This window comes from Cryptomeria japonica, chromosome 10 (genome assembly GCF_030272615.1).
Source record: "Cryptomeria japonica chromosome 10, Sugi_1.0, whole genome shotgun sequence".
NCBI classification, from domain to species: domain Eukaryota; kingdom Viridiplantae; phylum Streptophyta; class Pinopsida; order Cupressales; family Cupressaceae; genus Cryptomeria; species Cryptomeria japonica.
This window is the reverse complement of record NC_081414.1, coordinates 807,616,698-807,640,954: the sequence shown is the minus strand read 5'-3', so window position 1 is coordinate 807,640,954 and position 24,257 is coordinate 807,616,698.

The window sequence follows — 24,257 nt, the reverse complement described above, 5'->3', positions numbered from 1 at the left end:
TTGTTGGATGAGGAAAGGTAAAAGGGTAAAGGCAATTCAAGTTTGATGTGATCTGACAGCCAGCGCAGTTTCGCTAGATGAATGTGCAAGGATGTTATGCTCTACGAAATGGCGAAAGAGAGGAAAAGAAAATACGCAGGTGTGTTATGATCGAGTGAAATTTTTGAATTCTTCTATGAATTCAATTCTGAAGGGACGACTGAAGCATGCGGTATCAATGTTGCAGTTAAGAGCTCGATTGTCGTATATGGTCTCACATCAATTGAATGTAGGCATCATTTCAAAGAGTTGTTGTGAAGAAGCAGGTGTAGAGCAGATTTCTTCAAGCCAAGAACAGGTTCTCTCATACTTTTTCTTAGCAATTACTTGACAATTTGTTTGAATTGGGGTTTTGATCTATTATAGAACTATTGTGGCTAGTAATTAATCTACTTGCATAGTATTATTGAGATGGCACCTAAAAGGGAGTTCTCAGAGAAAGTCAATTACCATGAGAGGGCTATTTGTGACGATTTCCTGGAGTAGTTAACCATGTCAACTAATGTGGCAGCCAAGACTAAAGAGTTGGTGCCAAAAGCTCCTCCCCTAAGAATAGGAGAAGGATTGTATGACAAAGGCGACTGGTTGAGAGACCCATAGATAGGATTGTCTGGGTTGGGTTTATTCAAGGTCGGATTTAGCATGAGACATTCTTTAGCCCCAATGAACAGTATTTGGGAGTTGGATGTAGGCAAATTGGTGGTCCCTGGAGTATTCATGGATGTGGATCTTTTAACTCAGATTGCACACAACTATGACCCCATTACAAAGAGTGTTAGGGACATAAATGGAAAAACCCTCATTGAAATTAATGATGAGGAGTTCAAAAATGTATTTGGGCTTAGTGAATTTTCCAATTATTTAGAACCCATCAATTCTAGATCATTGGCTCAGGTTTACAATGCATAGTGGAATCACCTTAGGAATGGGCCTCTTAAACAATTCTTTGTCAAAGTAGGTGGATTAACAGTTGTAGGGCCTAATACTATGGAGCCTTTCTCCTTAAATCTGTTCACTCTTAGAGCCAAGGGATTATTTTGGTCACTTTGCCAAATCTTTGGAGAGGATGTTGAAGCTAACATGTCAACTCATTACATGTTAATGATTGCTCAAATTTTGAATCCTTCTCTAGCAGTGACATTTGATTATGCTCCCTATATTACTGATGCCATCCATGAGGGCTTGATAGGGATAAAGAATGGAAAAGTGGATAGGCCTTTTGGATGGTACTCCCTCCTCATGCACTTGTTTTTATTCAAGGGTGGTGATTACTTTGCAAATGGAATGGATCTTGTGAAAGAAAAGGATGGAGAGAAAATGCTAGTTCAGCTATGGAGCACAATGTTGTCATGGGACAAAGAAGATGCTAGCTACTTGAGGTTTTATAAGTGCTTTGCATCCAAGATCAGGACTCTTTTATGTTTAGAGAATCTAAGAGTCCCTAATGTTCTTTTGGAATTAATTAGGCCAAAGGAGTTTGCTGAAGATATTAAAATTGTCCACAATTGGGGTGATATGTACTTATACCCTGTTTCCACAATTTTTAGATTGTATGGTTTCAAAGGCACTCCATTTTTGTTGCCATATCAGGTCCCATTAAAAATAGGAATTGCAGAAATCCTCAAGCAGATTGGTATTGTGCAAGAGGCAGAGTTAACAGGTAGAGGTAAAGGGACCATTTTCCCTACAATAACTATAGCACATCAGTTTGTGATAGTTAAAGGAGGTTGGAAGTGCTTTGAAGATTTCCTTCAACCCTACCATTTATCAATGGCAATATCAAGGTGTGCTGACCCTGAATATTTCTTCAACAACATGTTCAGAAAAAGGGCAGTATGTAGGGATAGACCTCACCAATTCCAATTCCCTAAAGACCTCATCAGGAATGAGTTTGATTTGGATGAGCAAGAGTTAAGGAAAGGAAAGTGGGTGGCTTACAAGAAGGCCCTAGATTTTGTGCACCAATCTCATACCAGTTATGACCCTTTGTCTAGTTTCCACCCTTTTGAAGAAAAGGCAAAATTCTTGATTCTTTGTTTTGAAGATGTAATGCAGACATTGAAAGAGAAGAGGGAGGCTATAATTAAAAATAACCCTGAGAAGGCAAGACTAATTTTAACTAGGTCTACATCTGCCAAAGCAATCCCTCCAGGTGATTATATGCTACATAAAAAGTCCAACTACAGTGTGTTAGTGACAACAACAGGGGAGCCTTCTACCTCAAAAGGGAAGAGGAAGATACAGGATGTCATTGACATTCAAGAGAGCCCAAAGAGGCAAAGAATGGGAAAGGAAGTGCAATCTAATGAACCATTGTATTCCCCATCTCAATCCCCTATTCACATAGGAGATGAACAAGCAACAGCTGAGCAACTGTTACAATTAGGCAGTCTTGGGGAGATAGCTTACACTTATGATGAAGTAGAAGAGAGAATGCCAGAAGAGCCTATTAGTGCTAAGATGAACATAACCACCAATGATTTCAAGGGCCAGGAGTTGGATCCTGATATTAAACAAGCCAGTGAGGATTTCTTGGTTGATAGTAACTTTTTCACATCAGGAGCTTTCATGCAATTTGTGTGGAAGCAGAATATTGATCAGTTTAATACTAGATGTGACAAGAGGAAGAGTGAGAAGCCCCACAAGGATCCAGCTGTGGTGGAGGTAGAAATAAAGCAAGAAATGATCAATGAGTTCAAGTCCATCACTCCTGAGCAAGGAAGAGACATGGTAGCAAAGGCTGGTGTACTCATTCTCCCTGAATGGGATATAGCGGATGCCTTGGTTTTGGAGGCAGTAAGGAAAGAGACCAAGCCTATGGAGGGAGTCACTTTCAACAAGGATAATGCTGCCCTAGTTATGTGGTCTCTAAAAAGAGATGAAAATAGGAAGAAAAAGGACACCTCAGGGTCAAGCTACCTTGGGGGAATGATAGTGAAAAGAGTGCGGAGCACTAGGGTAGTGGAGGCTGCTAGCACAGTAGTAGAGACAACAAAGTTTAATGTGGCAATAGCAGAGAGAGAGGCACAAGAAAAGGCTAATCTCCAATTGAAGTTGGAGACTATTTTAAAAGCCTACAATGATGCTAAAGAAGGAATAGCCAACAGAGATAGCATAATTGCTAGGCTCCAGAGTCAATTAGCAGGTTAACATCATCCAGGTGAGTCTTCTACAATCATGATAGCCTCCTCTCCAGTAAGGCCCCCTCCTACTAGCCCCATCATTGAATTCCCACCATCTCCAGCACCTTCTAGTCCCCAATCGGTTGAGATCGCTCCCCATGAATTGGAGAAGTTAAAACAGGCCCAAGCCCTGCTTGCAAAGAAATATGAAGAGAGAGTGAGGACTACAATTTTAAGTTTTGCTAACACCATAGGGTCTTCATTCATGTACAATAACATGAGCTAAATGGAGACAAGGCAGTTCTAATGCCTATTTTTGACAAATGGAAGCCCAGAGAGTAGGATTTGGAACTTATTTGTGTATCTTATGATGAGGCAGGGGCTGACCCTATTATTAAATCCACTTGTGATATGACAAAGGATCTAGCAAAGTTAGCAGAAGGAGTAGATAATGCAGATATAAAGATCAACTTGTACAAGAAAGAGTACACTGATCAAGTATTTAAATTACTCCCAGGGGGTTTTGCTAGTCCAACTCAATTGAAGGACAAACAAATATGGCTTAATGAATTAGAATCCAATTTATCATTAAGAATAAAAGGAATCATTAATATAGATGATACTTCTTTATTTGTCAAAGCAATTGAAGAGATAGAGAAAATCAAATCACACTATGGTTTTCTAAATTCAAAGGTTAGTAAAATGAGGAATGCTTGGAAAAGATTAGCCAAGAAAAAGGGAAAAGTGATTAACTTCTCGTGGCCTGCTGATGATGTATACCAGGAATGGATAAGAAAATATGTGGTGCTAGATGTAGAGCAATTGGAAGAAGTTGCAACAGAACAACAAGTAGAAGAAGTCGTAGATACTAAAAAGGACTCATAACCGCTTTTTGGAAAAGACTATTGTTTGTAACAAACTTTCTTTGGAAGGTCCGAAGCTTGTATGCATCCATGTTATTAAAAATGGATACAAGGACTTCTTTAGAAGGATTGCAAGAAATTTGTAAGAAAACTCTGCAGAAATATATCTAGGATTTTCTAGTCTTATGGAGAATACTCTGAGTTTTGTAATATTTTCTCAAGATTAATATCAATATATAGACTATCGACTTTTGAGCCTAAATTTTGTGTTGTCTTCTAGTTTACTTGCAAATATTCACTGTTTTCAAATATGAGTAATCTAGGGTTATTCATTTGAGGATTAGATTGTAAGGCAGTCTTAATAGTTGTGTTTCTTAGCTTTTCTCTCCAAGAGGGAAATTAAATATGCATGAAGCATTTATATCAGTGAATTCTTTGTGAGAGATTTTGAATTTGATGAATGTAGTTTAGTTTGATGAGGGTAAATTCTTATGTATGTTAGGCATATGTGGGGTTTTATAGAAGCCGAGGTGATGGGATGTGTGGAGATATTTGATTGTGGAAGTATTGTTTAGATTCAGATGACTTTGTGGCCTGGATAAGGCACTGGTATTAATTATTGTTATCTTTTACATCTCTTGTAGGTCAATACTGAACATGATTATAAGCTTTCTTTCTTTGTTTTAGTTAGTCTTGAGGCAATAGGATTCATTGGTTTTCGGACTAGTTTACTTTGGATCTGTCTTTTAAAAGTGTGAAGTCAATTCACATATGGTATACCCGCCTAAACTTTGGATAAGTTCAAAGTGTAGAAGGTTGTAAAACCTTGTCATATGTTGCTCTGAAGTTTCCTTCTCTTTTATCTCTCTTCTGTAGACAGAGTTTATCATTTTATTATAAGGGTTTTTAAGGGGAATCAGATTTTGAGAACAACAGAAAGTTACCTTTGAAATGTTTTAACTGTGATAAAATTGGACATATGGCTTCAAACTATCCTGACAAAGAATCTAGTGAAAAGAGAGAATACCGAGATGATAGACAGAAATACTACCAATATAGAGGGCACTGAGACTTCAAAAGGAGAGATAGAAAGACATGCCTAGTAGCTGATGAGGAATCCAATGATGAAAAATGTGATGGCACTGAGATAGAGGAAGTTGTATATGTGGTTATCAAAGATAGTTCGGATGAAGGAAGGTATGAATAAAAAGCCTTAATATCACACATAAATAATAATGATTCTTGGATCATAGATAGTGGATGCTCACATCACATGACAGGTGATAAACACAAGTTTGTTAAATTAAAAGATTATGATGGAGGTTATGTAAGATTTGGTAATGATGCACCATGTCCTATGAAAGGTAAAGGATCTATCACACTTCTTGACAATGCTAAATGTGATGATATATATTGGGTTGAAGGTCTGAAATACAATTTGTTGAGTGTAGCACAGCTAAACAATACAGGATACAGAATAGAATTTCTGAAAGGAATTGTCAAAGTTCATGACAAACATGGAAAGTTGGTTGCTACTGGGACTCAAACAAGAGGTAATACATTTCATCTTGACTCAACTCGGAACAATTGTCTGTATGCAAAAATAGAAGACACCTGGTTATGGCATAAAAGGTTTTGTCATGTAAATTTTGATAACCTGATCAAAATAAGTAAGAAGCACCAAGTAAGAGGTCTAGCGATCTTGGAAAAACCTGAGAATGTAATATGCCGAGGATTCCAGATGGGTAAGATGACAAAATCAAGCTTTACAAGTAAGTCTTACACTTATAAAGGAATTTTAGATCTTGTACACATTGATCTTTGTGGTCCTATGAAAGTTCAAAGTTATTATGATGATAAATACTTCATATTATCTGTAGATGATTACTCAAGGATGATGTCAGTTATGTTTTTAAAAGAGAAATCAGAAACCTTTCAAATGTTCAAATGGTATAAGGCAAGAGTTGAAAATGAAATAGGAAGACAGTTGAAATGTCTAAGATCTGATAGAGGAGGAGAGTTCATTTCAGATGAATTTAACTTATTTTGCAATGATCATGGTATAAAGAGACAAGTGTCTGCACCGAGAACACCACAGCAAAATGGGATAGCTAAAAGAAGAAATAGATCAATTGTAGATTGTGCCAGAGCTTTGATGATAGAAAAGAGAGTACCTCAAATATTTTGGAGAGAAGCAATAAGCACTGCAGTTTACACCCTGAACCGAGTACAACTAAAGAAAGCAACTATAAAGATAGCGTATGAAATCTGGTATGACAAAAAACCAAATGTAAGTTATTTTAAAATATTTGGAAGTAGATGTTATGTTCACAAAGATGACAAAAATGGAAATTTTGATCAGAAAAGCGAGGAAGGAGAATTTCTTGGTTATTCCTCTAGGAGTAAAGCATTTAAATGTCTGATCAAATCATCTAATAAAATAGTGGAAAGTGCAAATGTGAAAATTGATGAATTTGCATAAAGGAATGATGAAGGAAATTCCAAAGAACCAGAAGATTATGAAGAGTTTGTATATGTACAACCGAGAAGTCTAACCAAGAAAGTCGATGAAGAAAATACTCAGTTACCATGTGATGAAGAAGATCATACAGAGCCTACCGAGCCTATATTAGCAAAATATGTTAGAAGAAATCATGAATCAAGTGAGATTATAGGAGATAAGGATGCTCCAGTGATGAAAAGGAACAAACTAAGACAGAGCACATGTCTAATATCCGAGTTTGAACTGAAGATAGTAAAAGAGGTATTAAGCAATGAATATTGGGTGAATGCTACGACATAAGAGATTGAACAAATCAAGAAAACTGAAACATGCAAAGTGGATTTTCAGAAATAAGCTAAATGAAAAAGGTGAGGTCATTCGGAATAAAGCAAGACTAGTTTGCAAAGGTTATGCTCAAGAAGAAGGAATAGACTATGGTGAGACTTTTTCACTTGTGGCAACACTTGAAGGAGTGAGAACATTGTTGGCATATGGTGCTTACAAAAATTTTAAGGTATATCAAATGGATGTTAAATCTGCATTTTTGAATGGTGTACTAGAAGAAGAAGTCTATATTGAACAGCCTGAAGGATTTATTGAAGAGAAGAATAAAAATCAGGTATGTAAGTTGAACAAAGCTTTATATGGCCTAAAGCAAGCACCCAGAGCATAGTATGAAAGGTTGCACTCTTACTTAATCAAGATTGGATTTATGAGGACTAGTGAAAACAACAACATGTATATGAAGAATGATGAGGATAATGGAATATTGATTTCAGCCATATTTGTTGATGATATTATTTTTTGTGGTAATGATTCTTTATGCAAGAACTTTGGAAATGAAATGTGCAAAGAATTTGAAATGTCATTAATCGGTGAAATAAAGTCTTTAATAGGTTTAGAGATACTGCAAATAAAAAATGGGATTTTCATTACTCAATCCAAGTATATAAAGGAGATCTTGAAGAAATTTGGAATGGAGGATTCTAAACCTGTAAGTACTCCTATGACTACTAATTGTAAACTATCAAAAAATGATGAATCTGCATCTGTTGATGAGACACTTTACCGATTTATGATTGGAAAGTTGCAATATGTAGTTCACAGTAGGCCTGATATAACACGTGCAGTAGGTATAGCTGCAAGATTTTCTGTAGATCCCAAAGAAACCCATATGACAGCAATCAAGAGAATTTTTAGATACTTGAGAGGCACTGAAGATTATGGTTTACTATATAAAAAGAGTAATGATTTTGACTTAAAAGTCTATACTAGTGCTAATTGGGTAGGAAATATTGATGACAGGAAAAGCACAAGTGGTGGAGCTTTCTTTTTGGGAGAAAGACTAGTGAGTTGGCTTAGCAAGAAACAAGGATGTATTTCACAATCAACAACTGAAGCTGAATATGTCGCTGCAGCATTGAATTGTACCAATATAGCATGGATCAAAAAACTGTTGGAAGGTATGAATGAGACAGTTACCGAGCCAGTAACTATATTTTGTGATAATACAAGTGCTATTAACATTTGCAAGAATCCAGTAATGCACTCTAAGACAAATCATATCTCTATAAAGTATCATTATCTAAGAGAAGAAGTTCAAGAAAAGAAAGTTGTGCTGGAGTATGTTAGCACAAAGGAACAAATAGCAGACATCTTCACAAAGTCACTGCCAAGGGACACTTTTTAGTATCTCAGAAGTAAGTTAGGGGTCCTACCCCTATCTAGTACTCACTGACAGAGTTTGGTGAAAGCATCAGTTCTATGACTCTACAGAATACTATTTGCGAGTTGATGTTGATTTACACACTTTAGAAGGTCGTCTAAAGTTGTGCAGGAAACAGTGAATGAAGAGAAGATGCCCTGACTGACACTAATATGATACATTTGTATATGTTCTAACAAGCAAGGAAATTACTTCAGGGGGGAAGTAATCATGAATTAGTTTTACTTTTGGCATTGTTGTCAAAGGGGGAGAAGACTAATGACATGGGGAGAAGATCACAGGAGAAGTTTACAGCTCAAGGATAACAGGAGAAGAAAAATAGTAGTTTGAATCAATTGGAATAAATCAAATTGGTATTGCCATCAATGCTAAAGGGTGAGATTGTTGGCATTACACTAAGTTTGTTAGTATGATGATATTGAGAAGGTGGTTGGAGATTGTTGATATAATTGATAAAGGATGATTACTGTCTTAATAATATTATTTTGTCATTCATGTCAAGCAATTAATTTTCTGATTCAGTATGTGTAGACACCTAAAATTGTCATGTCTAATTAAATAAATATATTTATTTATTTAATTATTTAAGCCTAATTCTTCTATTAATTAAATAAATCCTTATTTATTTAATTAATTCATTTATCCTCTTCTAGCCTTATTTCTCATTTAAATAAATACATTTATTTATTTAAATTATCCTTTTCCTAAATTAAATAAATATTTTATTTATTTAATTAATTCAATAACCTTTTCTACCTATGACACATGTCATTCACCTCTTAATTCCTACACTACCTACCCTCTCATTATTTTCTTATTTCCTCTACCTACCCTCTAATCATAGCCAACCATTTATCTTTTACACCTCTTAATAGTATCCATCCATTTCTTATAGTGTCTTCTATATAAGGAGATGCTTCCTTCATTATCAACCCTAATCAATCTATGCATCCTGATCAATTGACTACACTCTTTCATATGCGATCAAGCCTACTTCCAACCGCATTTCCATTCTTTGTTGAGCTCTTGTGCACATAAAATCTAAGAGTAAATATATCAAGCAAGATCAATGGAGATAGGAAGAATGGAGATTCAAACCCTATTGGACATATGATGGTATAATCTTTGTGATTTCATTTGATTTGCATTGTCTTAGGTAATCTTCATATGTTATGGTGGATCTTTGTTGTTGTTAGGCTAGGGTTTTGTGGTTGATTTCATTTAGTCTTTCAATATTGTTAATCCACTTTCACCATAAACATTTTGGCACACCCCATGGGACATGGATTTTTGTTAGATCTGTGTTTTTTGCAGATTTTTTTAACCCTATATTGCTATTTTGTAAAACAATTTGGAGAATAACCTTGTGCAGCTAGGGTTTTGGACACTAAATCAAGATCTTGGAGAGATTTAATCATATCTCACAAACGGCTTGGAAATTTTCTACCAAATCTTTTTTGTAGGTTGAAGATAGTATTAAGAGCTCGCAAAGAAAAATTCAGATCTATTGGAGCATATTTTAATATTCTATGAATTTTTTATGAATTTTCATAAAATATTAATTTTTGAGAGCAAATGAGCGAATTTTTTGGATTTTCTTACATTTTTGGAAATATCTCATAATTATACCCAGTTGTGATTTTAATTTTGATGCAAAATATTGCCCTAAAAATCAGATCTTTAAAAATTAGGGTTTTTCCTTATTTTGATCAGATCTCACAAACGACTTCAAATTTTGGCATCACATTTTTTTTGCAGGTTAGGAAAATTATCAGACGTGTTCGATAAAACTTTTATATTTTTTCAATCAAAGTTTCATTTTATATGAATTTTTTATAATCTGTCATAAAAAATTAATTTTGAGAGAAAATTAGCGAATTTTTTGGATTTTCTTACATTTTTGGAAATCTCTCAGAATTATACATAGGATCTGTTCTTTGTGATTTTAAATTTCATGCAAAATCATTCCTCAAAAATCAGATCTTTGACAATTAGAGTTTTGCATTATTTTACTCATATCTCACAAACTACTTGGATTTGTTATACAAATGTTTTTATGCAGGTTTGGAAGACCATCAGGACTCTCCAATAAAAATTTTAGATTTTTTGGATCGATTTTGCATTTTATATGAATTTTTTATGATTTTTCATAAAAAATTAATTTTTGGAGCAAATTAGCAATTTTTTTGGATTTTCTTACATTTCTAGAAATCTCTTGAATTTTACAGGTGTTATTTTTTTATGATGAATCGGATCTTTGAATTGGTCAACAAAATGCATTGTTGAAGGTCCCTATTTCACAAAGTCTTTTGAATCTAAAATTTACCTAACTTGTGTGCTTGCAGGAAGGGGTGATCATTTGAAACAATCCAAACTACTAATAGGTCTTTGTTGTAGGACCTTGGCAAGGGTTTTTGATCTTTCATTGTGTGCCTTGTTTTCATAGATTAACAAACACTTCAATTGGTGTACTAAAATTAAACCAGTGTCTTTTGTGTCTTGAGCAATAGGCTTTTTTGTTTAATCTTTAGAGGGCGTGTCTCCCCGTGTGGTCATTGGGACTTCTAGTGAGGAGAGAACAACCCAAGTGGTAGCAAAAGAAAATCCATCTTCTTCCAAACCACTATAAATAATTGTATCCATGGTGAAAATTATGGATAACTTGTGCTGATTAGTTCATACCGACACTATGTCTCCACATAAACCCGTTTGATCAAATTTATTTGATCAGTTGTAGGGCGTAACCCCTACCGACTGGGAGCCATCTGTATTTATAGAGCTGAAAGTGCCACATGTATGGCCACATGAATGGATGCCCTTACTAGCACCTTTTTGTTTTAGAAGCCAAAATCTTTCTAGTTGTTGGGTCAGGAGGTCGGACCTCTGGTAGCGGCCCACACACATACGGTTCTTAGTAGAGATACAAAGTTCACCATGGGGAGTTTTCATGGGGACTAATGCTTGGCTGCTCCGAGAAGTGAGTGTCGAGGGTGGAGCCAATGGGGTCAAGCATCTAAGTATCTGCTTTGAATAGAGTAGCCTTGGGGGAAACTCCATGTGGGATCAACAACTATTGTCCTAGCCAACCATAAGAATTGTGCTTGTCTTATTTTGAACAATCAAACATTCAAGACCAAATACCAAAACATTGTGTCTTCAAGTGTATGCAAAACAAATTTTACATCAAACAACACACTTTTCTTGAGGTCTTTGAGTCTACACACTTGCAAACATTGAGTCTTCATCAACATTGTGTCCTCTTGTCATGAAAATATAGTCAAAATTTCAGATTGGGTCACAACAAACAACTTCACAAATTGGAAAAATTTACAGTTCAATAAACAAGAGCAATCAGTTTCAGAATTCTTGAGCTTCCTAAGCTATCTCTTCAGGTTTGCATCTAGCATTCAACCTATCTTTGGGTCTCACAAAGTCCATCATTGCTTTACACCTTGCATTACATTCAAATTTGTCTAAACCTGAGTCAAAAGGTCACTTGCTTGTCCTCATCATACTTTGTCAACACACTACATACAACAACATTTTGCTAAGTGGTCCCTCATCAAGGTCTATCACCTTTGGGTCTCATTTGGTCTTACATAGAGTCAAGGTCAACTTACCTCATCAAGAGAAACTATCATCTCTTTGGAAGCCACGCCTACTCTACTACGTACATACTTGGTCTTACACTTTGGAAATTGCAAGTACACCTCAGATTCATTTACATTCCATCCAACTCTTGGTCTTCCATACTCTTTCCATTTTCATCTAGTCTCACACATCTTGGTCAATACCTAGTTCATGGTTGAAACCCATTCCCAAAAATCTAGGAGAGAAGCTAAAGAGGCTCAAGAGTCCGCAAACATGAGTTCCTATGAGTATGACAATGATATCTTTTTCAATTCTGATCATACTACATTACCTGACATGGATGCCTATAGAAACATTCCAAATGTTGAAAACATTGACACTACAAACAACAATGATACACACAATGACAATATGGACAACATTTCAATACATTCAACAGAAGTGGAAGACTCCATTATGGATCCTTGTTTCAATCGATTGGTTGAGGAAATAATGAGGAGAGATAGACAATATTTCTTACAAGTGATGGCACAAAGTGGAGCCAAGATACCTCATGATTTTGACATGTCTCAAATAATGGAAAATCAACCTTTGCAACAACCTCAACTCAACATGGATCAAAGGAGGCCTAATAGTGGAGGCAATAGAGGACCACATATGGTGCCTGAATCACCATCATCTCTGTTTCAAAAACTAGAGGTCCCTTACACACATGGTCAAGCATATGATACTCACCTTCACAGACCATTATGAAGGTCTTATGCAGAAAAATATGCTCAATCACATACCAATGCTAAGGATCAACCACCAAAGCAATTGGTTATTCAAAGGCATGCTCAAACTTTGGACACAAGGAAACCCCACATCAAATTTGGGGGCAACACACTAGAACAAACTCATGACATGCCTATAGAGTATGGTATACATGGACAAAGCAGATATTCCATTCCTCATCATGACTCTATACCAAGTGGTCCATATACGCAACATCATTATAGACCTCCTCCATATGAACATGTGTATGATCAATATCATCCATATATGCAACATGCTCCTCCTCCAATTGGTGCCTCAAGCATGGGGTATGGTCCAAGAAGTCGGTCTCCACCGAAGAACAATTTGGAGCAACAAATCAGGGACTTACAAAAGAAAATGGAGGACATAAATACACCGAAGCCAACTTACACAATGAGAGACATATGTCCTTATCCATTTGACAAGAGCATTCCAATGCCTCCTTTTCCTACACACTTTGTGACACCTAAGTTTGATAAGTATAGAGGCAAAGGGGATCCTAAGGCACATATAAGATAGTTTTTCGCAGCTTGCATTGAGGTAGCAGCATAGGAGACATATTTGATGATATTATTCCCACAAAGCTTAGGTGATCAAGCTATGGAATGGTTCTCCCAACTCCCACCTGGAATTCAGTCTTGGGGTGATCTAGCAAAGGCGTTTATCCAACATTTCTCATACAACATAGAGACAAACATATTGGTGGCTACTTTGTGCAACACCAAACAAAAGGATGGAGAATATTTTTCATCATTTTTACAAAGATGGAGGAATCTAACCAGTAGACGCTCTTGTGAAATTCCACAAAAACAAATGGTAGAAATGTTCACCCAGAATGTTAATAAAGACATTGGCTATGATCTAAGGAAAGCTTGTTTGTCCACCTTCAAGGACATCATTGAAAAAGGCTTAGCAATAAAAAAGGTCCTAATTGAACAGGGAGTCATTAAGATAGTCAAGGATAACAAAGATGACTTTAAAGGAAAAGATAAGCCAATATTTTTAAACAAAAACAAGAACACAGTCAATGATGGTGTTGTTGATGCCAATACAGTGCGATCCAAAATCATTTTTTCGGGATCAAGCTCTACAAATAATCAAGTGAATACTCAAACAACTTCCAGATCATGAAGGAAGTACACTCCACTGGGAGAACCACTTGAGTTAGTTTTCAAGAAGCTAGTGGCAAACAAGATAATCAGAATTCCAGATTTTCCTCCATATGGGCCAAAGGTTAAACCAAATTGGTGGAATGATGATGGGTATTGTGAATTTCATAAGAGCAAAGGTCATAAAACAAGAAATTATCATCGACTGAAGAACATCATACAAGATCTCATTGATAGAGGTGACATTGAGATTGAAGGACACTCATCCAATCAAGAACATGAGATGTTTAAAGAACCATTCCCAAAAGATGACAAGGTAAAAGCTAAAGCTACAGATGATCAGACCAACTATACCAAAGCATCCTATAACTATGATTCAACTGTCAATCACATTTCAATGGATAATTATGTCTCTACCATTATCATCAAGGACAAAACGCCTGAAAATTCTACCCAAAGACCTAAAATTGTCCTAAAAGGCATTGGATCTTCTTCTAAACCTACCTCTGAATGTAATGTTACAACTCACCGAGGTAAATTCACTTTGCAAGGTTCTAAAGCTAAAAACACCGCTTCCTCATCAACCAAGTCTGAGTATGACCTTGTAGAACAGTTGGGGAAGACACCCGTGCTTATCTCAATCCTTGAGCTCTTACGCATATCCCCTGCACATAAAGTTATTCTTGACAAAATATTAAGAGATACTGATGTCCCTACTGATTTGAACGTGGACCAATTTCAAGCCATAGTGGGATATCTTTCCATTCCACACTCCCTTATCATACACAAACATTGAATAAAATGAGTCTTGATAGATGGAGGAGCAGGTCTAAACATTTATACATTGAGCACTATTAAACAATTGGGATATTCTAATAAAGCTATGAATTCTACAAATAAAATTACCATCAAGGCATATGATGATGAAGAGCATTCATCCAAGGGCACAGTCACCTTACCTCTCAGAGTTGGGCTAGTTACAAAAGATGTGGTTTGTCAAGTCCTTGATCTAGAGCTCACATACAACATTTTGCTAGGATGTCCATGGATTCATGAGATGAGCACAGTACCATCTACATATCATCGATGTATCAAGTTTCCTCACAATGGAGTTGAAGTGACCATAAAAGCGGATCCAAATCCATTCATGTATTGCAACAATCTACAACCTTGATTAGAAATAACAATCCCAGTCAATCAAGAAGCTATTCCTTAATCAGCATATGTGGATCCAGAATCCTTGAAAGCTTCTACATCAAAACAAGTAGAGATCAAAGAAAAGTTCAAGTTTAAAGACATGGTATGTGGTGAGTATATCTTTCATGTTGATCAAATCCCATTATCTCCTAAGGTATTCAGTTGTCAGGAACAATCTATAAACAATTTGCAAGAAATTGGATGTGAACCACCTAGTGTTGTGGCTGCTAAGTCTAAATGCAAATCTCCTCTAGTGGTGCAAGCAGCTCTTGATATTAATAGTCCTAAGAGTGGTTCTAGAAAAGAATCTATTGAGCATATCGCCATCCCTCTTGAGAACTCACATAGCCTTACCATATCATCCACTCATTCCATTTTCACTCCTCTCCCAAACTTGGATCAACAAGAATTACAAAAGCCCTTACTCATTGGGGATGAAAAATCAAGCTATGAACAGAAAAAACTAAAAGTCAAAACTAAAGAAAAGTCGTTTAGTCCAAATCAAAATCAAAAGCTATTGGGCTCTGAAAAAATCAAAGTCAAGGATAAAACTCCTATAAAAGAAAAAGAAAAAGAGTTCATCTCCCCTAATACCAAAATAACTGGGGGAAAAAGCTCTAAAATTTTAAGTCAAAAAGCACACTTGTTGATCCTAAGTCTCCATCATGCTATCCTACTTTCACTTCTTTTCACAATCATAAGCCTTCATCACTCATCTACTTGTTCCACACATCCTTTCCCTTCTGGCGATACATCATGGACCTTTAATGGAGCTTCCTCAAGGGATTTTGTTATCAGGGATGCCCAAACTTCTTTAAGTGACACGCATATGGGCCTATGTAGTCCACACGCTAGTAATTCTATCTTAGTTCCTTCATCAAGGAAGACAGTCACTCAAAATACACATCATTGAGTCAAGAAATGTTGCAGTTACAATCATAAGGTTAAGCCTCACACATTTGAGGTGGGTGCCTTGGTTCTCCGAGAAAATCCTAAAAATTAGCAAGACAGAGAGAAGAAGGGCAAGTTTGAACTGAACTGGCTTGGTCCTTACATCATCACAGTAGCATATGGATCTGGTGCATATCAACTCTCAACCATAGAGAGTGAATGCTTGGAGGATCCTATCAACAACATGCACCTTCACAAGTTTTACACATAGCTCTTCAGAGTATCCTAATTCAAAAATACAAAAAAATAAAAAAATAAAAAAAATACAAAAAAATTGAAAAAAGAAAAAGAAAAAAAGAAAAACATTTCGTCCAATGGTGAAAACCACTTCAGTGGCGCCCTAGGCAAGTACCATGGTGAAAACCGAGTCACCGGTGCCATGCGTAGAGACATTGCTCCTCCCTACTTCAAGATTCACTTTCATCCTTTCACTTTGCACACACTCACAACCTATTCATCCATAATAAACTTACCCATTCCCATCATGGCTTGTTATTGATCTACCTAAGATTGGTTCGCCATTCATAATAAACATTCCTTTTCATCCCTTTCCATCCATAATAAATCAGCTCCTATCTGTGGCTAAGGCAAATCCTACGTCTAGTAATCGGTGTGGAACTAAGAACATCACATGTTTCGAGGAGTACAGTTTCTTCCACTATTCTTCAGTCTATCCGCGCACAATCCACAATAAAGCAGCATTTGCATCGCCGATCCGCAATAAAGTTTCGTCTTCTCCGCAATAAAGTATCAGTTGCATGGATCCAGTCAGTTTCAGATGAGACACAATAGCAACAATGGGCTTCAACAAATCAAATCTTTCAACAGACTCAGATAATATTATAGTTCAGTGCAATCTATCCTTTTTGTGAAAGTAAACATTGTGACCACAATCAAATAGACTTATATAAGTGACAAGAGACACTAAACTTGAGGACTACAGTGAATGTTGGTGTCAAGTCTTGGTTTTCTTTTGATTTTTATCTTTTGGTGACATGTCTTTTAGCTTTTTCGGGATGTCTTTGACTAGAGATTCTATCTCAAGGATGTCTTTGACTAGAAAGGCGAGGATGGGGTATCGTCACCTATTTTTCTTTTGCTGTCTGTGGATTGTCTCTTAGTAATGCTATGACTTGTCCAAGGATATGAGGACACTATAAGTCTAGTATGAACTGGGGCATTCCTTGTTTGTGACTATCTTATCTCCATGCAAACGGGTACAATGACTTTCTAGGTCGAACATATGCCTCGATTGTCATAACCTACTTGCCATAATAAAGCTCAATGATGATAACACACATGAAGCTCTTTCACTTTCATATCTTCTATCTTCCATCCCCCTTTCTTGATTGACCTCCATCATCCTTCTTGAGTTTGTGTAGCCTACTATCACATGACTAAGTATAATGACATGCCAAAAAAGATTGCATTTCATGTAGTTTCACCTGCATTACCACATGTTAGCATTTCATACATACATATAGATATCACAATTGCATCACATCCTGCACACAACACATATTAGCACATTTTACATTTTCATCACATAAATAATCATTTGCATTATCATATTCATTGGCATTTCATACATTCACATTTGCATTTGCATAACATTTAAAAACATAAAAGAACAAAAATATTGCATTTCATTATGTATATATTTGCATCCATATTATAATCATCACATAGAAACATACATCATAAAACATCTCATCACATAGGTACACATGCATATAGTTGTCGCAAAGATGAATCATCTTATATATATCTCAAAATCATAAGTGTCATGATACAATGATGTCAAAATACATATGGCTACACAGCCAATCCTTGCGTCGCCCTATCTGGACAGAGGAACCCACCGATCACTCCTACCAGTATTGCTAGTACTGCCAATCCAGTCAATGACATCATGTCCCATACCACGTGTCCAACCCTCATCTCCAGTCCCGGATCCTGGAACACTCGTCTTAGTGCATCCTTGTCTCTGTCTTGATAATAGGGAATCAACTCCCCATCGATCGATATCCTCAGAATCCTATATACATCCTCTAAGGTGACTTTCATCTCACCCATTGGCAAATGGAAACGACAAGTCTCTGAGTGCCATCTCTCAGCCAGCATAGTCAACAACCCGATGTTCGCTCAAAACTCAGGCACATACAGAATGTATCTCAGACCCATAACCTCAACCGCGGCTCTTTCCTCAAATGTCAGCTCTGGTCGTAACCTCTGAGTCGATGGGAATCTCTCCCGTGACTCCAACATAGGTAGGTACTACTGCAGTCAAACAAAGCAATCATTTTAGTCAAAGTGACACTCACTGTTCATCACAAAGTGTTGCCATTTATCCTAGTGGTACTCATTGTTCATCACAAAGTACTACATTTTAGCACTCACTGTTCATCACAAAGTGTTGCTCCTATTGGTATTCCCTATTCATCACAAAGTACTATGTCTTGGTATTCATTGTTCATCACAAAGTGTCTCGATCTATCTTATCCTAGGGCCTTTGCTTGAGTGTATCCTCTTGAGTATTTTCCTGATTGGCAACGTATGTTCTATCACATGATTTTCAATCCTAGCCCTATCTGCTATTAGAGTCTTCCCTAGAGGACCTGCTTGAGTGTATCCTCTCAGCAACTTATCCAATCAACAACGTATGTTCATCATAGAACTGTCGATTTGCCCTAGAAGACATAAATGCACATTTTTGACACAAACGTGCCTTCATGACATAAACACGCTTACATATTGCACAGACATGCCTAGCCAACCGAGACGCGCCTGGCACTAGCACAGATGCGCCTAAGATTTTTTTGACCTTGTTTGACATACCTAAACATGCATTTATTGCACTACCTAAGATGCATTAATGACAACATTTATTACAACAAAGTACAAGGAGGTTTTGTGGTGCTCACCGGCTCTCTTGCGTCGACTAGCCTTTGAAATCGACGAATGCGATCGAATCTATGCACCAATGCCATCGCTGCTGACTGCTGCTACTCTATTCTCTCTCTGCACTTTGATCTCTTGGATGTGTGGATAACAATGAGGATGTATTCCCCTCGTGGTCTATTTTATAGACTGCCCTTGCCCTAGCCCTAGCCCTAGCCCTCGTCTCCCGAGCCAGTCTTCTTTATCCCGTGACTCTGTCACTCTATCTTGTCAGTCCATTCTAGCCTTTCTTTCTTATCAAGAGATTGTCTGCGATCTTTTCAGACATTTTCATCCAATCTCTCGAGGGGGCATATCATTCCCATCTTGGGGCAACTTTGTATTAGTTCAGATTATCTTGTTTGAAACAACGCGACAAGCTGCATTGTCTCAAAGAGGGGCAAAACGTAGACACCTAAAATTGCCATGTCTAATTAAATAAATTTATTTATTTATTTAATTATTTAAGCCTAATTCTTCTATTAATTAAATAAATCCTTATTTATTTAATTAATTCATTTATCCTCTTCTAGCCTTATTTCTCATTTAAATAAATACATTTATTTATTTAAATTATCCTTTTCCTAAATTAAATAAATATTTTATTTATTTAATTATCCCACTTCTTCTATTAATTAAATAAATATTTATTTATTTAATTAATTCATTAACCTTTTCTACCTATGACACATGTCATTCATCTCTTAATTCCTACACTACCTACCCTCTCATTATTTTCTTATTTCCTCTACCTACCCTCTAATCATAGCCGACCATTTATCTTTTACACCTCTTAATATTATCCATCCATTTCTTATAGTGTCTTCTATATAAGGAGATGCTTCCTTCATTATCAACCCTAATCAATCTATGCATCCTGATCAATTGACTACACTCTTTCATATGCGATCAATCCTACTTGCAACCACATTTCTGTTCTTTGTTGAGCTCTTGTGCACATAAAATCTGAGAGCAAATATATCAAGCAAGATCAATGGAGATAGGAAGAATGGAGATTCAAACCCTATTGGACATGTGATGGTATAATCTTTGTGATTTCATTTGATTTGCATTGTCTTAGGTAATCTTCATATGTTATGGTGGATCTTTGTTGTTGTTAGGCTAGGGTTTTGTGGTTGAATTCATTTACTCTTTCAATATTGTTAATCCACTTTCACCATAAACAGTATGATGTTGCCATATCTTAAAAAGTATGTTTTGATGAGTATAAAGATGTCGGTAAGTGACACAGAAAGAATGTATTGAATGGGAAACTATTACCGAGTTAGACAGTGATGAGATTATGTAATTTTGATTGTTTTGATATCCTATATATGTGTATTCGAAGATTGAATAAGAAGGAGAAAATATTTCATGCATCGAAATGAGTAAAGGTTTGATACTGTTCTATTTTACTGAGCAAGGAGCTAGTCAATAAACACTGAGGTTATCAGTGTCGGTTAAAGTAGAGTAAAGTTCAATATTTACCGAGTATCAAACGAGCAGTAATAGAATGTATTGGATGAATAAATACATTATTAAATGAAGGATGCCAATGAGCTGGAGATTTATCAAAGATTGGATTGTCGTGCAAGAAGTTTGTTAAGGATCAATGGCAATGAAAATTCAAGAGTTGGATCTACAACACAGATTGAACGGTCATAACCAAGCACAAGTACCAAGGAAGGTATACAAGTTCCAAGGCAAGATAAAACATTTTTCAGTTCGAAGGATTCAATGAACCTAGTCAAGTTTGAAGATCTGATGGCTAAGATTAATCATCGCAAATGTGATTAAGGAGATTAAGCGGTTTGGAATTGCTTATAACTAAGGAAAAGTTGATGAACATAGTATGCGGGTAAATAGAAGAGCAGTGATACTGTAGAGGTGATATAACAGAAGATTGGAAATCTGATTGAAAAATAGATTGAGAAACCCAGCAAGGAGGAAGATAAGTCTTATGACAAGATTATTTTGAGCACATAGAGTCTACTTTAACATTTTAGATGTGAAGTTGCAAATATATTTTATTACTGTTATTTATTTTTGTAAGTGATAAGAAATCTTTTAACCGAGTGGACCTAATAGTCTTATTTGTAAATCCTCTAGCAAGGTAACATTCTGAATGAGTGTTTGAAATCCTTTGACAAGGTCACTTCTAACAAAGTGCAAGATTATGATAGATCTGAGGGAAATCCCTTGACCGGGTCACATATAGCAATGTGTTTATTTAATCTTTAATAGGAATGGCTTTTAACTGAGCATACTCTAGAAGAGTATATTTTCTTAGCAGGTCCAAAATCCCACAATGGTTTTTCCCTATTTGGAATTCCACGTTAAAGCTGGTGTTAAATGTGTTTTGTTGTTTCAAGTTTATCAGTTTATGAGTTTGAATGATTTATAGTCATAGTTGCATATCAAGTAAGTTCTATCGAGGTTGAATCTGATGAATATTTTGAATTGTGAGTTTATCTAATTCACCCCCCTCCTCTCATCTAACTAACAGAAACCTAAGTACAATAATACCAAAGCCTCAACCACAACTAAAACCAACTCAACAAAGGAGAATGAAACCAACAACAATACAAACCTATTCGAATCTAGACTGACAACCAACAATAGAGCTATAATCTTGAGCCATAAATGTTTATTTAATGTTGTAAACAAAATAAAACTTTTCAATCGCTTTCTTTTAATACAAATACACGATCCCATCGCCACCCTCAAGAATAATCTCCATCTTGATAGGAGAAATAAGAAGTAAATCTAGGGTAAGGTAATCATAATATTTTTGACAACAACTCCACAACCTTGAATGTGAATCAACTAAGAGAGATTCAAACCTTAAAACCTAGGCACCAAAAGCCCTTTTACTCAAGCTAACACCAAATGAAGGTAGAATCTAGTAACCCCAATGGGCCCCCATCAACACTAACAATATCAATTGTCATCTTAATGGGAGAAGTAGGTGTAATAATTGAGGTAAGAACCATAAAATTCTTCTTATAGAAGCACCACAACCTCATCGGAAAAACATACAAAGAAGCATCAAATATTTGACCTAAGTAGAAGAAACCTCTAGTCTAGGGCCAACTCCAAAAGAAGGAATTTTAAAATCTTCAAAAAAATGAACTTCAAAAGTAGCATAGAAAAAGCAAGAACTTCCTAAAAATGGACAAAACAATTATCATATAGAAACACCAAAAATCCACAAAAATAGCCCAAAAATACTCAAGGGTTGCTAACTAGATATTAAGAAATCCCACCAAATCCCCCCAAAACAAATCTTTGACCTATTTTCATAGCCAAGGGAATAATGACTCCCCACCAACAACTCCAAAAAAATTGTAATAAGAAAAAAATTTAGTAGGCACATCAAAAGGCACTAACATCTTTTAGAGAGAGGGAACTTAAAACTTCTTGCCCACCAAGGCAACCCTAAAAAAGGTCTAGATCTATAAATCAGAAGCTCCTACCCAAAAATATCACTAATAGAGGGTAGCCTTCCAAATGACACCCAAGCACCAGAACAACCATCACCCATTGAGGGTGCATCCAAGGATTCACTGACTCTAACTAGGCCATTTTGAAATGCAAAAACTCTATAATGTCACTAATAGAAAGGCCCCATTTTAAGAACATCTACCTAGATCCAATCAAACATTCTAAAGAAGCACATGCATAAGCTTAGGGAATAAACCATCATTAGTGAATCTAAAAAAAAATGCTCTCTCCTCTTCTTCACAACCTTCTTCCTTCCCATAATTTCTACAATAGAGGGATTCACCTCCATCTCTTGTGCATGCACTCACCAAAAGAGTAGGGTGGGAGCATCTCCAAGTAGCAATACATGATTCCAATATGCTCACTACCTCGGACAAAATAAAATGTGCATCATCTTATGAGATACAACATATTGTGTTAAATTAAGCACTACTACCAATAAGTTGAAGGGCATGATCATTTGTATTTACCCATTCTATATTTTAATTAGGTGTACATAGCTCAAGTAAAATTCTATAGATAAATGGAAAGAGTAAAAAATGAAGCCATTTAAGCTATTCTAGGCTTCCATCTTACAGAGACTTATACCTCCTTTGCTATGGGTAATTATGAAAGGATGAACTGAAGAACCCATGACTTTACTATGATAAAATCATCCTATGTATATTAAAGATCAAAATATGTTAAATTGGAAACTTCTTTGATCACATAAAAAATCCTATATTCTACAAATTATCTAAATTACAAGTCATTCAAAGTGGAGTTTAATAGGTGTAAGAGAAAATTCAACAGAAACCAAATAGATCAATATAAACTATGTTGAAACAAATTTCCTAAACATATTTTGTTATTATAATTAACACTATATCTTCAAGTTATGCTCTAAAAATAACTTGTCTCGTCTACCAAAAAAGAAAAGCTAACTAGCACCATTTCATAATTATAGGGGAATAATTCTATTATCGGATTAGGAGTATTTGTAGGATTAGCAGTTCTAAAGTGATTGTTAGCACTAAGGGATGAGTATTGTGCTAGAACAAGGCTATTGAAAATTCTTCCTATCTAATAATATTTTGGGACTAGGTGGCTTACCTCCATTACCTTCCATCACTAGTATGATCAGTGATTGAAAAACCTAGGAATAAAATGAACAAAACTACTATTAACTAGTGACACCATCCTCTATATATACCTATATCAATAGTAAAATAAAAATAAAAAATGGTTTTCATATTATATAATATAGGAAGTTTAAAAAGAATATTTTAAATATGTTTTAGTCTATACAACAATGGAAGATTCAATAGTGATTGTATGTCGATTGTATGTTTGTTATGGATTTCTATGAATCAATATAGCCATATAATTTTGTATGGTGAATTTGATAGAACCCAAATAAAAAATCATTTTTTGGTTCCAAACATTTTGATGCCTTATATGAATTAGTAGGTTTATATTTGTTTTTACCTCAACCATAAGGTCTATTTTGCACTAATATGCACTATTTAAAATAATATTGATTTTTTTCTAAAAGAGGGAAGGTAATTATATATATTGAATCTCTAATAAGATGTAAGAACTATTGACCAATCCTATAGGAATGGAGGATCGCCTACAGTCCACATAATAAAGAGGTAAAATAAATGCTAGGAAACAAGATAATTTATTTGATACAAAATTAAAAATTGTATAAAATACAATGAGAAAATACTTGTTTTAAATATTTAAGGATGAAATCCCAAGACATACTAAGATTATGACAAGTTCCTTAATCCTACAATATGAGACACAAAAATTATATGACCTATGTAAGCTTAAGTATGGAAGTGTGAATAGGATCTATTATGAAAATAAGTAGATAATTTATACCATCATGTGTCGCTACAAATAGTTAAATATTAAGATAAAAATTAAGAT